Source organism: Convolutriloba macropyga, chromosome 4 (genome assembly GCF_964194025.1).
Source record: "Convolutriloba macropyga chromosome 4, txConMacr16.3, whole genome shotgun sequence".
Lineage (NCBI taxonomy): Eukaryota > Metazoa > Xenacoelomorpha > Acoela > Convolutidae > Convolutriloba > Convolutriloba macropyga.
In genome coordinates this window covers 25943846-25963241 of record NC_134471.1, presented here as the reverse complement: position 1 = coordinate 25963241, position 19396 = coordinate 25943846, and the positions used below count along the sequence as shown (strand labels likewise).

Genomic DNA, 19396 nt, shown 5'->3' with positions numbered 1-19396 from the left:
CAGACCAAGGATGATTTGGTGACCATCCTCTACAACTGTTAGACAGGCATCTTCACAGATCTAATCGCTGTAGATGACCTTGGTTGTAAATTTGCCCAGGAGTTTTATCGGTTTATTAGAGAATGTTTTGAGATCTTTATCCCGTTTTGTGGTGATCCGGCGAGCAGATGGTGTACTTTTGAAAATTTTAGCTAGAGTTTTTGTAATGATACTGCATAAACTGTCTGAGTCAAACATCGAGTGCGCGACGATTTTACCTTATTGGATTCTCGTATTAAGAGGTTCCAAATGATTTGCAACATCACCAGAGATAGCTGCCACATAGTCATCAGAATCAATAGCAAAAGTTGGAATCGCAGATTTGATCATAAAGTTGTTGATTACTAGTTATGTAAATAACAGATTCCTCGTCATCATTTTTGGTCCTGTTTGTGTCAATCTGGTTGATGATTGTTTGTTGAGGTTGTCACAATTGAGCCTGTGAGGTTTTGTGTTTGAAAATGGTTTGGTCGAAATGTTCCATAATTCCGCAGTTATTACATTTCTTACCCTTTGCAGGGCTATATTGACGATGATTATGAGTCCAACGTTGACCAACATTAGTGTATTGGTAGTTTTAGGGGACAGTTGGATAGCGATTGTAGTCTTTTCGTTACTGCCGGTAGTTCGTGTTCCGATTGCGTCCTTGGATGTTGTTAACGATATTTACTGATTGAACGTTGGTGTTCAGGTTTGGCTTGATCTTTTGTTAATTTTGAGCCCCCATCTCCATGTCGATTGCAATTTCATAGTTGGCGACACCGTCTTTTTTGGTGATACCGTCTTTTCAAGAAGTTCTTTTTTGTATATCATAATCCAACAAGTTCAGATTGTCTCGAAAGTTGTTGAATGTCCCGAATGTTGAGATTGTTGAAAATGTCTCAAATTAATGTTGTTTCTTCCTCTCCCAAGATACAATTTTCCGATTTTTCTATGATTCGTCCATAAGAGCTTTCAAAATATTCTCTTTTTGGTTGTTTTGAAGGGAAGAAAACGAAACTGTTATAAGCTTTATTTCTAATTTTTATGAAAAATCCTCCATCACGCGCCAAATTTTTTCATCGGCTCTATTTCAATGAAGAAATCTGTCCCAATACATAGATAGAGATCATATGAGGCTTTCTGTTCACAATGCTCCCAGAGTTTATTGCCACACAAAATAACAATTTCGTAAATTTTCTTACGACTGTTTTGCCACGTAACCCTTAGTTGTTAATTGCGGAGTTTTCTATCACGTTCAGTTGCCTGAGTGTAGTTCTACAGTTGTTCCTCATACAGAGGTCCGGGTGGGTATGCGACCATTGTGGGTGGTCCGTTGAGCAATGTTACCAATTGTATCCCCTCTTTTGTCAACAATGCCAATTTCCATTGTTACGTCCATTTGTCCCACGAAAGGGTTGGTCTGATGGTAGGCTTCTCCCAGAAAGCGCCGATATGAAGAGAGGTCTTGCGAGAAACAACTACTGAACTACTGACTGCGCCATATTGTGCCTATTGACTGTGTTACTAGCCGATTGAGCCACAATTGTGTGTCTATCAGTTTACTTGGGCAATTGCGGTGCGGTTCTCAGACTTGAGATTTTGAAATTGAATTCCAATCTAGGAATTGAGCATTCGCTACGCAAAAGGCTATGCTTTACTAAAGCTTACTTTTGAAAAGCAGTTGACTAAATTGAATTGCAACTGAGTTATTTGAGCGCAAATGAGATGAGTGAGACTAAAGATAAAACAAAATTAGATTATGAGAAAGTTAAAAAAATTGTGGGTTTATTCACGCACGAAAGAGGAAATCAGCGTTTGTTTTTACGTACGAACAGACAGTTTCCTGTCTACTAACTGAACAAACGTGAAATGACAATCAAATGACAAATGACAAATGAACTAAATTACTGCCCTTGAAAAATGAGGGAAAAGTTAACTAAGAACTAAATACGATAATGAATTTTCTAATGACAAATATCCAGTCCGTATGACATTTTGAAAAAGAAACAGAGGGGAAACACTTATCATGCTGCCGCCCTCCCCTCGATTGAGTAACGGTTATATTTGACTTTTTCTCATCTGAAAAATATCAATGATAGAAGCAGCATAATTAAACTGAGATCTGATAGTTTTGCTACTCTATGCGACTATTTTTCAATAGTTCTCAGTGACTACAAGCAGAGTCGCGTAACTATTACTTCTGCGCTTATCACCTCACTTTTTTACTCTTGAGTTTCAGTTTGTGAGCGTTGGTTTTTTTATCTATTCTGTTTCGGCCCCCCGCTTTTTGGGCTTATACACCCTTTACGCCCCGAGTGCTATTTTTGACATAGTGACGGGCTATATAACAACACAAAACTTTGGATCTATTCTGTTCCCCCCCCCCTCCCCCCCCCCCCCCCCAGTGTTTTTTATGACCCCCCAGTTACAAATTATAGGTTGTTATATAGCACGTTACTATGTAAGAAAATAGCACGTGCGCTGGGGGGTCATAAAAAGTTTATGCTCACTAAGCGGGGGGGGGGGGGGGGGGGACAGAATAGGTCCAAAACTTTTAATTAGGGCTATAAAAACATTGGAGGCCGAAACAGAATGTATCCTCATTTCTTACGACAGATTAAGTGAATAAACGATGTGTCACCTTTTCCTTCCCATTAGTATGAAAAGTTTAGTTAGCGCATCATTCATAGAAATTGGCGTCGTTCCATATTGTGTTTGTCGGGTTTCAACATAGCCCCATACATTAATAAATTTGCACATTCAATTGGTTTTGTATAAGACGTTGATTGTCAGAATTTGAGATCCGACCCTAAGAGCCATATATGAATGATAAGATTATTCACGTATCACTACAGATTAAACTTGAACTAGTACATAAGTCACAATATAAAGTCAATATAACATCTTCAAAGTTTAGAGAACCAGGGTACGATTTCATTGGTCTTTTAAATTTCCAGGTAGAGAACTTAGTTTGAAAGATTGAATCTTGACTTACAGAAGGCAAAAAATCTAGACTTAATTAGAAATCCAATTTTTGGCACTTGAACCAAAAAGGCTGAATTTCTCCTATCAGAGACGGAGAATTTTGGTTTATTTCAACTCCTGTTTAAGAAACTCTTTCACTAGTCTTAAAATTGTACTCTTAATTTTAATTTGGAGAACCTTTCGTACCCTTTGGCTCTCTAAATACGCTAGAACAAAATCTTAGTCCTCCTGGGGCTTCATGTCCAGCAATCGGGTACAAGCGCCCTTGTGTCAGGGCACTAAGTCCTTCGGTCGACTAAGATTTAGTTCTAACATATACATAGAGCCATATTAGTTAAACATCTACAACGTTTTCTTTCTTATATTTATAGAAAATTTAATAGTCATTGTTTGCAATAGTAATTTTTCAGTTCCATTTCACACTCAAGGTAAGCTTTGTTTTATCTTATATAATAAACGAAATATATTTTGCTTTTATCCACATTACAGAACTCAAGTTGGTGGATCATTCTAGCTATACAATGACCTTAAACAAAATCAAAAAACCTGACGCGTTTTCTAATATGACCCTTCCGCTTTTCCCAAGCCAAACTTAATCTTGTGATTGTGGATCTTTTCCTTTCGTGCCACTAGTTTTGTGGATATTTTGAAAGCCTTAAGCCCTAGTGCATATTGACATAAATGATCCGTGAAAATGATCCATGATTCTTTACAATAGCTAATCTCAATCGAAATTAGGATCAGAGTGTTTAATAAGATTTATACATTCGATGCCAAGTTAAACACTCAAATCGTTGTTTTTTGGACTGGATTGAGCTGCTTTGCAAAACCGATTGAAACTGGATGAAATTTTAACTGCACTAAAACAAAGACACGTTGAGTAGTGGATAAAACGGGGGTTACAGCCACCAGCCCAATTTGTCTCATCCCCCTCATGTTAGCCGATTTCGGGGAAATGAGCCAAATTGTACTGGTAACTGTAGCCCCTGTAGACCGTGTAAAAAGCACGTAAGCCAACTTGCGAAAAAACTTGAACAAAAAAATTGAAAAAATTTTTAGATAAAAAAAATTTTCATATGTTCCCTAATCAATATTTAATCAATCTAAACCTAAAACTTTCTGTCTCACTTGGCGAAGTGGTTGAATCATTGAGTCTAGTTAAGTTGCTTTAGCAAAGGGAAGGTTTTGGTTTCCTTCCTCACTGACTCCAGTGAACGTACCCCGATTTGATGAATTACTATAAAACTAAGTGAGATAAAAGAAAACCAAAATCACAGTTCTTAAAAAGGATGACCCCTGCTGTGAGACTGTAGATGGGACACTCTGGGATGGGTATACAGTCAAAAACACTGAGATCGGTAGAAGCACAGTGATTAGCGTTTTTAAGTGTAACAAGCACTTAAAACCAATTTGCGAAATCTGTGAAGCCACTTCGTGGATAACTTGAACAAAAAGAGCAGCTTAACTCTAAACTTCTATGTTAAATTTTTCGACATATTCTCTGAACTTGTTTCTGGTATGTTTATATCTATATCTATGCAGCTAAATACATAATCTACACTAAATTTTTAAATCTAAATCCGCTGATTTGTTGATTTACATTAAACATAATACAAGTTATATATAGATTAGGATCATTATAATGTATATTCATATGATTAATATAATGTCTATTCTTAAAGTAACCTCTACAGATATAACACTCAAATAAACTATCTAAACATTTATCACAACACTTTCTTCAAGATTTATCTTTACAACTAACACATTTTAATGATTTAGACATTTTTACTTTGTATAATTTCAAAAATGGATTTTTGTCTTTAAGAAATAAAGATGTCTGAAGTAGAAAGCGTAAACTTTTGTTCTATTTGTGATTGGGCCTTTGAAACAAGTAAACAATTTACAAACACAATTTAATTGATGAACACCCAATTAGTGCGAAAAAGGAAATGGAAGATGAAACTCTGGAGAGGGTGTATGACTCAGAAAAAGAATATAGATAACACTAAAGATATTATTAAAACCAAACCCATTACTAAACCTAAAACTAAAACCCAAGATAGTATTTACTCTGGAATTAAGTATGAATGTAAAGGATGTCATGCAGAATTTAGAAATAAAATAGCCATAACTAGTCACTCATATTGTCATAATCGTAAGTATCTGGAAAACACAGAATACTTTGATATAAACTCTAGCCAGAACATGAATGAAGTTAATATTACTGATAGAGTTGGAAATTACATTGAAGATATAGATAAAGCTATTAATAATTCTTTAGAAGAAATTAAAAACTGTTACCACTTTCGTAAAGTTAAGAGTTTTAAATATAAGATCACAGCCGAGTATGAGTACAAGAAGAGAACCAAAGAAGAAGTTAAAACTACTAATATTTTTTCAACACTGACTATATCATTAATAACGCAATATATGAAAATGGAGACTTCACGCAATGGCTAATCTTTGAAAAGGAAATATACGAGGTTATGGCTATGACTTTGAATTTCTTGGGTTAAAAAGTATTCAGATAAATATTGAACCACCAAAAGCATCTATTGGTAGCTATATAGATTTGCCCCCGATCTCGAAAATTATAAATCAATATTAAATATACGCAATTTCAAATACAACTGCTTACAACTAACTACTACTGCTTGGCTATATCCCGCTATGGACCATGCAACACGTGAGAGTAAATATGTAAATGATATAATTGAACCAAGACAACCACATGAAGACGATTTTGCTTATATAATAAGAATACAGAAATTGTACAATAATAATATTTGCGTATACACACCTCGTGGTGAGGGCAAAGTAGAATTGTTTAAACCAGTGGATGATTTTAATAAAGATAGAAAAGATGTCAGAATATTTATTTTGGGAAACCACTGCGCTTTAATTAAAAACATAGAAACCTTAATAGAAAGACCGAATAAGAGTCATTGCAAATTGTATTACTGTGATAGATGTACATATTGGTTTAATTCTCAAATTAAATATGACAAACACGAATTCAAAACAGAGATTGTTTGTCCTAAGAAAAAACATTTTTTTTATAAGTTAACATAAACGTCGGAACATAAAAAATATTATAACCGCCGATATAGAATGTTGCGTCATTGATGTCACAACTAACAATTGTAAATATGTAATAGCTGAACACGTACCAATAAGTGTGGGTTACATCTGGCAAGGTAATTTCAAATACTACTTCGGTCTGGACTGTATCAAAAAATTTGCTAGTGATCTATTAGAAATAGAAACAAGGAATAATTTCAAGCGTAATAAAAAGATGATATTTAATATAGAAGATGAACTATATCTTGAAGCCAATAACACCTGTCATATATGCGGCAAAACATGTACTAATAAAGTAAGAGATCGCTGTCATGAAACTGGTAAATATAGAGGACAAGCATGTAAAATGTGTAATCTAAAATACAAACAACAAAACTTCACTCCTATAATATCCCATAATGGTAGTGGTTATGATTTCAATCTACTATATAGTGAACTCTTTAAGCACAATGATGATAAAAGAAAAGTAGATAACATACCACTAGCTGCTGGTAAGTCTAAGATTTTTAGTATTGGTTGTCTTAAATTCTTAGATAGTTATAACTTCTTAGCTATGCCTCTAGATCAAATGGCAAAAATATATCACATATCACTGTAATACTAAAACATTATATCCATATGAACACTTGGGTTTAGACTCCTACCAAGAAGTTATAGGAAATCTAAATATAGAAGACTTCAAATCCTCACTATCTAATAAATTACCAACACAAGAAGAAGTCGATATCTTTAATAAAGACAACAGTCATAAAACTGGTAAAATTCTAACTATAGAGTATATACAGAATGATGTGGAAATATTAGTCTACGGCATGAAAGAGTATGTTAATATAAGTATGAAGGAATTCGGTCTCAATCCTCTACACTATGTAAGTCTCCCGGGTTATAGTTTTGATTGCTGGTTAAGGTCAATTGGTGTTAGATTAGATAAATTACAAGATAAACAAATGGTAGATGATTTTGTTGAAGCAAAGAGAGGGGTATATGTGGTATAATGGGTGATAGATATGTTAATCATAGTAAAAGGTCAATCAGAAGCATGACCTAAGGTCCATCTGGTACATTGATGCAAACAACATATACGGTTAGGCAATGATGCAAACGCTACCCTATATGGGCTTTGAGTACACTAATACACCTCTAGATTATATATTAAATGCTTCTGATGATAGTGATCGTGGTTACTATATAGTTTGTGATATTAATTATACTAATAGTTGTAAAGATAGAACAGAGCAACTAGCATTAATGCCTAATAAAATAAGATAAATGATAATGAATTTGGCTACAGAGAAAGAGAGACAGGCAGCGCGTGAACAGTGAAATTAATCTCAGATCAAAACAACAAAACAGAATATATGGGTCAATATGGGATGTTAAAGTTTTATGTTAAGATGGGTGTAAAAGTAACTAAAATTCATAGAGTAATTAAATTTATACAAGATCGCATATGTAGAGAGTATATTCAGAACAATAATAATAAAAGAGCAACAGCTAAAACTGAAGCGGAAAAGGATGTAAGGAAAATAATGAACAGCTCTCTATATGATAGAATTTGCATGCATCCTCTACCCTTCCTTCGATGTAAGTTCTTACACGATGAAGAAAAGATAACGAAAAGTATAAGTAAACCAACATTTAAGAATATAACTAGATATAAGAATGATAGCCAAATTGAATATATAGAGAAAAAGATAGAATATGACTCTCCAATATATGCTGGTGTAAGTCTATTAGAATTAAGTAATTACACATGTTTGATTTATTCTATAATATTCTTCAACCATCTCTCAAAAACTTACAGCTCCATTATATAGATACTGGTTGTTTCGTATTAAACTTTAGTGATTAAGGTCCCTGATGAACACATAGACTTAAGTAATTTAGATCCACCAGTCAAAACTAATAATAAAGTCCCTGGCAAATTTGAACATGAATTGGGAAGTAGAATAATAAAAGAGTTTATATTAGCCCTGTCAGCAAAGACATACAGCTTCAAAGATTACCCAAATAAAACTAATGAGAAAGGAATAAAGAATTGTAAGAATGTTAAACATGAAGAGTATTATAATGCATTAATGTAAAACGCGCAGAGAACAGTAGATGAATGTAGAATACAGAAAGTTGGTGATAACATGACAACAGCAAAAACAAGTAAGATTAGTCTAAACAGATTGGATAATAAAAGATTTCATGTAAATAATATTAAAAGTTCTCCTCATGATGAGAATCTATATCTATTCAAAAGAGATCTAGTAAAAAAAAATAATGTTGCATCGTCAGCTTTAGACAAAGACCAACTAACTAATAATATTCTAGAACTAACCATTATTGATGATAGATAGTCAATTAAAGCTGCAATTGAACTTTATAATGAGCTAAAAAAATGACTAAGCTAGATAAACTTATAGAATTAATTAATCTAGCAAAACAAAACAGAAGAAATAGATTAGAAGATAAATTAAGACAACAAGAATATTATGGTGACACAGAAGTGTTGTTTGATCCTTTAACTAAAACTTTAAATACTAATGACGAAGCATGGCGGGCCCATGGTGAAGCATTACTAGCCAATAGTGAAGCAATGCAAACTCTTCAAAACAAAATTTTAGTAGAACTCGATATTAACACAAGACTTTTAAAAGCTTTAGACTCGCAACAAAAAAAGCAGCTTTCTTGACGATCGAGCTGTTACATTAAAAGATGATAGAGGCAAAACATTTTCTATAGACAATGATATGATTGATATTTTGCTACTGATGGGTAAACAAGCAAATAAACAATTCGAATTATTATCAGTAGATCCAAATTCGAACAAATTTAAAATAAATGGTATAGATGTATCTCTGGTACCTGAGGGCATTAAAATGAAAGTTAAATTCTATGATTTTTCTAAGGGCTTCCTTATGTTTATTACTAATAAAGATAAAACCGAAAGAGATACAGAAGGTGATGAAAACAACATAAAACTTTTTATTAAGGATATTGGTTATAAACAAAGAGGAGATACTAAGAATATATTAAATCTTATAAGAAAAATGTTGGCTAGTATCGGTGAACCCACTTCTCAGGTTATATCAAGACCAACTTCAAGTCAGGATGAAATAAATCGACGTGATACTTGTGATTATGAACAAGGGGTGGTAGAAGAGGAAGAGGAAGAAACTGATTACGAGGCTGATAAACAAATAGTAGCTAGTGGTCTTAGCAAAGCCAATCCCATCAACTTAATAGAAAAATTAGAACTACTTATACTATAAAGAAAAGCCGGGCATGATGGATTATATGATGAAATGTTAAATATATCTAAACAACTATTATCTATGAATATTATTAATCAAGAACAACTAGACAAGTTTGTTTTTAATTATGGTAAACAAAAATAATGGTGGAAAAACAACAACTACTAGCTAGAGAAGTATTCAGTCCTCAAATAACAAAGTTTAGATGAGAAAAAATAATACCATTATATAAAGATGAAACGTGGTCAGCCGACTTAACTGATAAGTCATATCTAAGTAAATACAATAACATTTATTAGTTTATATTAACAGTTATAAATATATTCACAAAATAAGTATGGATTATTCCATTGAAGAATAAATCTGGTTTATCTATAACTAATGCTTTTAAAATAATCCTATCAGATGGATGAAAACCAGAAAAGTTATGGTAGATAGAGATAGTGAGTTTTACACTAAAACAAATAAATCTTTACTTAAAGAATATGAAAGCGAATTATAATCTACTTATAATGATTTAAAGGCCGTATTCATAAAGAGATTTAAAAGAACATTATCACACATTATTAAAAAAACCATTATTCAATGATGGTGATGGTAATTGGGTAAATATATTAAATGATACTGTTGTAAAATATAATAATAACGTTCATTCAACGATTAATATGACACCTGTTGATGCTTCTAATAATCTTGATAAAGTTAGATATATTATATCAACTTCTACTAAGATTAAACCAAAATTTAAAGTCGGCGATTATATCCGGAATGCTGACAAACGCAACAATTTCTCTAAAAGATACACTTCTAACTGGAATAGAGAATTGTTAAGGGTTAATGAAGTTTTAAAAAAACAACCGCCAACATATAAGATAGAAGATATGAATGGAAAGATAATAGGAGGTAAATACTATGAACAGGAACTATTAAAATCCGAGTTTGATTTTGAATCTAACAATAAAGTTTTGGAATCATTAAATGTCAGCATATTTGGGGTTTCCCCGACAGACCTCCGGTCAGCTACAAATTAGATAAATCTTTCTGTAAACAAATACAAAGATGACAAGAAAAAGATTCAATCAGACTAAACAATAATCGGGGAACTTGCTTCTCGGATCAGCAATAACCAATATTCTAACAACAAATAAGGCTCGTCAATTATTCTTAGAAGGTAAAGATAACATTGACACGAAAGATACTTATAAAATTACAAATTTACATCCTCAATAGATGAAAAAGATGTTGTTAATAAAGAGTACTGTGACAATAACTTATTATCTTCTTCTATTAAAATAGACATTTTAAGTAAACATGTAACTGAACTAAAGGCTGACTTTGATAAAGTTACAACTAAAAATTTACAACTAAACAAAATATAAGTAAATGAAGAACTAATTAATGAGTTTATTAAATCGGCAAATGAAGTTACAAATACTCTTAACTTGTGTAATAAAGTTGCTCGTGATACCATCTCCAAGTATAATCAATTAAAATTGGAGATTGATAATAATAAGTTTAATCAGAATAGTACTAACATTCACCTAGATGATATGTTCACTAATGGTCTAAAAGAATTGAGAGAAGTTAATAAAAAGACTAATTCTGTAATTCTGCCGTTGATGAAGCCCTTATAAAGAATAAAAAGACAATAGTACAATATATATTAGCTATATTATTAGAAAGTACTCTAGTAAACAACAGAGAACAAGCAAGACTAGAGATGTATTGAGATTGTAATCAGGAAGATATAATGAAAGAGACTGAGAGTTATTTTAGTTAATTAAAATGGAAGAAATTAAACCCAGTGCACCCTTATTTTATCCCAATATCAGCGAAGCAGCTTCGCGGATCACCTCCTTCTCAGAACAGTACATCAATGTTAAAATCATGGCTATTAATAAATTTAATAATAATATTACTATTATAAATGATATTAGAATTTAATATGAACTAATAACTAATAACTATAATAAGAAGTCAAGTAGATACAAAAATTATTTTAACGTAGCTGAGATAACAGAAACACTATTATCATCAATAGCAACAACTGCAACATCAACATCAGTTGCAATAACGGGTATAGGCTTGCCTGATTCTATACCTACAGCTTTTGGTACAGCAACTGTTTGTGGTTCATTATCAAAAACAATTAATACTGAAATAAGAAACAAAATTATAAAAAATTCACAAACCTATATTTTAAGTAAACAGTTTAGTGACAAGTTTAATAAACTATATACTAAATCAATGAATGATAAAAAAAACAATGATGAGTATAATGAATTAGTTAAGGTAAATGAAGAATATAAGAGGGATAAGAAAAGTAAATTCAGTAATTTTTTAAACTAAAGTTATTAGTGTTTAGTTATAATAGCATGTTTTGTAATAATATTATTAGTATTAATATCTACCATTAGATATATCTAGTCATATTTAAACCCATAGCTATAATCATAGTTATAGTTATATTTAAACTCCAATATAGTTATATTTAAACTGTAATATTTAAACTCTTATATAATTAATTATCTTTTCTTTGTACATAAATATAACCTTCTTCCTCTCTGTACTGCTTTTATACCTTCGCCAGTAGTTGCAAATTTAATAAAATCGGCTGTGGCTGATAAAGCAGCTCTTGGGCTTCTTCTTGCAGCTGCACTTCCTATTTTACTTGCTAATTCTAATGCTCTTACTGGATTGTTAGCAACTTTCTTTCCAAAGTTAGCTGTTGCTTTACCAAAACTTTTCAAGAAATCTTTCAATCCCTCTGCTTCTATTGTTGCATCACTGACAGTCATTAACTTATTAGCATATTAGTTCCTTTAGCTGTGACAACCCCTCGAATATTATTAGTACCACTACAATGTCTACCACCAACACAATATGAATTAGTTTTAAACTTATTAAAGTTACTCATATTTCTATATATAAAAAATAATGGGAGTAAAAAATCATAATCCTTTTGTTGTTAAACCTAAAGCCAAAGAGGCTTCGCCCTTGGTTCTTCAACCACTACCTAAGCCTAAACCCAAACCCCAGACTAAGCTTGAAGCAAAAGGTCTATGACATAGAATCGGTGAAGCCGGTTCCCGATGGACGGAGTCCTATCTATAGAGAGTAAAGAAATTAGATATTATTTATGCTAAAGGTTTTGTTAAGACTAGTAGGAAATAGTTTAGAGCTATGACTATAACTAAGATTATAACAATGTCTATAACATTGACTAGAGCTAGAACTATAACAATGACTATAACATTAACTAAAACTATGATATAATACGCTTTTGGCCATCTGCGAAGCAGCTTCACTGAACCACGAAGTGGCTTTGCCAATTAATCTCTACGAGGTTACATCAACGAGCTTATTACCATCACTATTCACACCAATAACCTCTATAACCTTTATAGTTAATACTAATGCATGACATATAACATCTGCAATTGCAACACTAAATTTAAAATTAAGTTGAATTGGTTGTGGGCCTATATGATCATTTTGATATCTAGTATCAAATGCATATATTCTATAACTAATTTTGAATGTTCTATGATTTAAATATGGTTTAATATTATGAGGTAATCCATCATAATCTTTATTAAAATAAACAATCTCTTTAAAAGCCTCATTATAATTATTAGTACCATAATTAATATTCATTCTATCCTCATGGTAAAATTCACTGTCAATCTTACAAAAACAGTCAATAACATTCATTATGTCAAATGTACTTGCATCATGATTTTGTTCATTAACATTATTATTTTCAAAACCATTTTTATATATTATGGTATTCCCATACCAAGATCAAATAAGAAGTTAGTAGCATGGGGAACATTCTTATAGAATGTTTTTCTTTCATAAAAACTAAAATCAAAATTATTCTTTTTATTTAATCCTTTCCGTACAATGATTCTATTATCATTACAAAGATCAAAACTATGTACACACCACGATATATCTCTAATTTCTGTATTACCATCATTAGCTACTGCATCAGCACCAGTATTAACTCTAAATAGAGCTCTGTCATTATTTTTTCTTTTTATATTTAGTTTAAAACCTAACCCATATATATTTTTTTCTAAATCATTCACAAACCCAAATAGAGCACTCATCATAACCATCATATAAATATGACCTCGTTCTGCAGCAATATGATTACCTTTGAACTGACTATCTCTTTTACCTTGATTTCTAACAAAACCACTCTCATATTCATCATCAATACCAGTTAATAAATTATACATCAGTAGATTAGGATGACTATGATCTATATATTCATTAGTCTAACACCACTCGTTTCATGCTCAACTGAACTAAATAATGCCATCATACCATAATTAACTAATCTGATATACGCATTATTAGCAAATACACCACCAGCATTATCTGATACAACAGACTCTACCTCTAGATACGAATCTGTGAATATTTTAATGAATCTCTTCTCTATTGAGAATGATATTATTATTAGTATTAACCGTATTCATTGTTGCTAGATTATTTGTATTATATTTTATAGTCTTACTTTTGTGTAAACCATTAAACCATTATTACAACCATAACTTGCATCGAAATTAATGTCTATTTTTATGAGTTAAAAACTGACAGATCCACGAAGCGGCTTCTCCGATAACTTAGTCTTATGGGAACTACAAAAGATACATGAAACTCTAACTACAACTAAAGAAGAAAAGACACTTAACTTTAGAATGACAAAGCCAATAGAAAAGTGTAACTTTACTGAACCTATACTTAATACAACAAAGTTTAATTAAATTATCGGTCTATAACTCAGTGTTTAATGTGAATAGAAGGAATAATCAATTTTTATATGCAGAAAATATTTTAGCTGTTACACCAGGTGCATTTGAATTAATCCAAATAGCAGAACTAATGAAAGAAGAAACTAATGGCAATGTTTTAAACGAACTTGATAAGAATACAATGAAATGTATAATGGAAATAAAACAGGGTTCACTTAAATTTGATATAGAACACTCAATAGCCCCATCACTAGGATTTAGAAAAATAGTTTATAAACAAGGTAAATATACATCTCGAAAGATTATTGATTTTATTTGGTTTTAGTACCATTAACATCCACTGTAACTTTATATCTGGTGTTAAGGATAATGGTAATAACATAGACGTACTATACACTTTTACTCTAACAGAACCACCAGGTTACTTGATAAATATTATACCAACTAATATCTTATATCAAAATGTAACAAAGGATAGATTAGAATATATTGAATTTCGTATTAAAGATGAGCACAGAAGACCAATTAATTGCAGTGCTGTTGTGTTGAGTTCTACTTTACATTTGATATAGATTTAGTAATATTCATAAATATAGACTTAGACTTAGACCTATACTTATTCTTACTTATAGACTTAGACTTAGTCATAGTCATAGACTTATACTTAGACTTAAACTTATACTTAAACTTACTTATAGACTTATAGTTATACTTATACTAAGACTTAGATATAGACTTAATCATAAATAATTAAACTAAAAAACTTTTCTATCCCAATTAATTCTTAGTTTACCATTAATATTTCTATTTTTAGATACATCAAGAACAAGATAGTTATAAGGTTCTTTCCGTACCTTGGTAGTTATAATAGCAAAATCTTTATAATCAAGTTCAATATCATTAAAGAAGTCTTTATAAATTGGATGAAGTACATTACCTCTTTGTTCAAATAGAAGAAATAGATTAGAATTCTCTCTAACGCCACGTCTATCCAAAAAGAATAGATTTTGATTGAGATATTACTATTATTATGTTAACCTCTACAAAAGTATTCTTTAATAATTGGTTATTTAGGTCCAACATCATCAAATATCATGAGGTTCTTTAAGTTTTCAGCTGGTTTATTTGGTGGGGTAGCTTTTTTATTTCTTTAATAAACACGACGTTTTCATACTTTAAATCATCATATTGATTACCAGTGTGACCAATTATGTATATAGCCTGTCAAAATGTATACTACTTATAAATAGATTCTTTAATAAGAACGTTTTTCCACATTCACTAGGACCAGATATTTTACATCTGATGCTTTCTGGGAATGAGGCATTGACAATAATATTATCACAATCTAACCATGATTGAGGACTATCATTAAGATTAATCTGCAATCGACGTACACCGATAGAACTTTGGTCATGCCCTGCCATCTGCGAAGCAGTTTCTCTGATCCGCGAAGCGATTTCAGCGATAGAGATATTGTTGGTGATGCCACTCGGTGGATTGGGCTTCAGCCATGTTTCACCGTTATTGTAACTACCTCTATGATAGACAATCTCATAATTATTATTGGCATCTACGAAAGGGTTTTGCCTTTTGTCCTCCAAGCAGGTAGGCATTCCACGGGCTCCGTCCGTTCCATGATTAGCACCATCTTTAACTTTACAACCCAAACACAAACACTCATCATACATCCCAGGGCATTTAACTTGATTAATTAGATTAAAAAGAGCACCCTTTATTCTAAATCCTTTATCAATTAGATAGATCATATATAAACAATAAGTCCCACAATAAGATTCATCCTATTGTTGTATTCTCTCATTAGAGTCTAGATTAACATACTCTTCTAGAAATAATGGTGGGGTTTCAACACCAAAACTATCAAAGTAACACACAGGACCACATTCTCTTCTTTTAACTAAAACCCAATGAGTACCATCAATTGGATATAGATTTACAATAATGTTGAAGTTGGGGTTCTTGATCGGCGAAGCAGTTTCACGGATGCTATCTGATTTCTGACCTCTCATTACTATCTCAATTGTAATTAGACATATATCTTTATCTATATCTTCTATTCTGATATTTTTCATAGCTTTATTATCAATACCAAACTTGTTATTGAATTCCTCAAATGATAGGATAAGCATTTTAAATGATAAAAAATGGAGACGGGTTGTGCAGTTACAGTATTTATTTTCAAATTTATGTTTTGTTATATAGTATATCATTCAATACGGAGTAAATATACAAAACTAGAAGAAAGCTTTGGTAGGTTAATAAAGAGAAGTTTAGTGAGATTTGAATATGAAAAGTCACCATTACATACTATTGTTTGTGGTGGTACTGGTACAGGGAAGACTTATTTTGTTAGGCAATACATGAAGTTATAGTTAGATCAAGATCAGTATAACTTAGATCAAGATCAGTATTTTTGTTGTCTGCATCACAGATAACAAAAATATGATCATAGTAGGTAAAGATAAATGAGATTGGATCAATCCAGAACCTGGCAAGCCCTATATCGAATTTAATATGTGTGATATAAAAAAGATCACATCAAAAATTATGTCTTATTGCAAAATTAGTGTAATTGTTCTTGATGATATGGGTAATAAGTTAAATGGGGATATGGTTTTTTATTTTACAAAGAAAGACATCATAATATTGAAATGATTGTAATGTGTCATAAACCAGCCCAGATAATTAATACAGCAAGAATGAGTTGTGATACTATTTATTTAACAACTTATAATGGAGCGGATCCATTTAAAAATTTTAATGAAAAATATAAGTGTGAACATAATTTCTATGAAATAATTAATGAGTTAAATAGTAACTACTACAATTGAACAGATGGAATGTCTGATGAACTTCGTTATGGTATGATTAAATATAATAAGAAAGAGAAAACTTTTATTAATAATGATAGAAATAGAACTATGATATATGACTCGAAAGTTGGTTTCCTTGACTTAATAGCCCTTAGTTGAAAACATAAATTAGAAGGTGTTGAGATGAAAAAAAAACTTATAGATTATATGAAATCACTAATGAATAATGCTACAGATAGAAATACAAATAATACAGATAAGTATCAGTTCTACTTTAATAAACTTCCTACTTCAAAAGGTATTAAAATTCAGAATGATGTTTTAACAAAAGAATCAGTTAAAGCTAACGGTTTAAGCATAGTATCTTCTGTGTGTGGAATTATGGGTACGTGCATTTTGATATATAATTATATATCTCCTGATACAACAGCAAAACAGCTGCACCTGTAGCAGCGGGTACAATTAATATATTTAAAAGAACAATGTATTTATTCAATTATGGTTTTGGTGATGGGACTCCGTCCATCAGTGAAACTGCTTCGCAAATGTTACACCATGGTGATGATGAAGTAGAAAGTTGCTTAAAAGGACGGGAAACCAGCTACGAAGTAGATCAGCGTAGCTGCTTCACAGATGGGACTTCGTCCGTGTTTCACCATGAATATATGAATAAAAAGAATGGTACTTTAAACAAAAAGAGCAGTTTTGATTTAAATAATCCATATAAAAATAAGAAAAATATAGAGAAGATTATAACTTTCGTTGGGGATAAAGCCGGATTGAGTAATGATCAGAATATAGATAAAAAATTATATGTATATAAGACTCTTAATACGTTGGATGAGGAAAATTTAAATAAGTTTACTTGGTTAAGAGATAATACCAGATTTTTAACTGAAATATTGGCCATTTATTAATAATGGTTATAGAATGTTTAGAGTGTAATTATGAATGTGGAACTCCTTTCACTTTAAATTTTCATTACAAAATAGAACATAAGGATAAAATTAGTGAGTGCGCATGTGGGGATGAATCATTGAGTGGACTTTGTATCAGTGGAGCCGGTTGACATGCCAAGGACGGAGTCCAATCACATAAAACAAACTGTTCTAGTTCTGGCTTTAAGTCTAGTTCTTTTTCCAATTCCAGTTCTATTTCCAATTCTAGTTCTATTTCCAATTCTAATTCTAGTTCTAGCTCTAATTCTAATTCTAATTCTAGCTCTAATTCTAATTCTAGTTCTAGTTCTAGTTCTATCCCTAGCCCTAGCCCTAAACCTAGCCCCACATATAGTTATAATAATATCAACATCGAATTTGAGTTAACAAATAAAGTTTGTAATAAATGTAAGGTTATAAAACAAATAACATCGTTTGATAAAAAGAAATCAGTATGTAAAGAATGCAATTCAAGAAAGGTTAATTGCGAATATAGTTCTTCTATTATTAGTTTTAGCGGATTAGGGATTTATACAAAAATTTTTCATAAGGATATAGATCTGACCGGGGGCATTAATAAAGAAATAAAAGAAGAGCCAGAGTATTAGAAATATTATATTATGGTTTGCAAATTAAAAGTCAAAAGCGTAGATAAAGATAAATTATTAGAATAGAATGTTAAATTCATCTGTGAAGTAGGTTCCCTGATAGGCCATATCATTAGTAATATTATAGGCTATATCATTATTAATATTATAAGCCTTATTATTAGTAAAATTATAAGCCAGAAATATAATTATAACAAAATTTTTGAAAAAATTAAGAGATCAGCGCATGTCCGAATGCTTCCGCATATTTCTGTGCAGGAGACTATGCGCAACTGTGCTATGCGCATGGTGTGCGCAATCATGCGGGTTGGGGTTTACTTTTGATTAATTTTGTTTTTGATTGTGAATATAGCAGTGGATAAAACGGGGGTTACAGTCGACAGATCGATTTGGCCCATTTTCCTCAAATTTGTTAGGGGGAATGCGGCAAATTGGGCTGGCGGCTGGAGCCCCCGTTTTATCCACTACTACGTTGCAGGAGTAATCACGGGGACAACTCAGACCTTGTTGGTTTTTACCACCTGAGACTTGTCGACCTAGATCATGAGACAATCCGGATCTATTCTGTTCCCCCCCAATGTTTTTTATGACCCCCCAGTTACAAATTATATGTTGTTATATAGCACGTTACTACGTAAGAAAATAGCACGTGCGCCTGGGGGTCAAAAAAAATTTATGCTCACTAAGCTGGGGGGAAACAGAATAGATACGACAATCTATACACTTGTTTGGAGTGACAGATTCATGATGATTTTGAACAAATTTCACATTGGACACAACTTCTTACATTTTCCTAAGGAAAACTTGTAGCTGTAATTTCTCTGTCTGTATTTTTCTAGAATTTATTCAACTCCTGTTGCGATAATAGCAGTTGAATAAACTGCCAGTGTAATAAATTTCAATGCCTGAACGACACTT

General features: G+C 31.8%; 2 protein-coding genes across 5 annotated transcripts in view; both read left to right on the top strand.

The window, feature by feature from the left end:
• The window catches only part of LOC142337555 (uncharacterized), a 288613-nt gene that overhangs the window by 129018 nt on the left and 140199 nt on the right, over positions 1–19396 (top strand). The window lies entirely within an intron of this gene.
• LOC142338344 (uncharacterized) overlaps positions 1–19396 on the top strand; it is a 123069-nt gene that overhangs the window by 42925 nt on the left and 60748 nt on the right. The window contains exon 1 of one of the 4 annotated variants that reach the window (XM_075388052.1): positions 3321–3434. The exons of the other annotated variants lie outside the window; for them this stretch is intronic. The gene's annotated coding sequence lies outside the window, so the exon portion shown is untranslated. Of the gene's footprint in view, positions 1–3320; positions 3435–19396 lie in introns of those variants that run through there. 4 annotated transcript variants of the gene reach the window in all.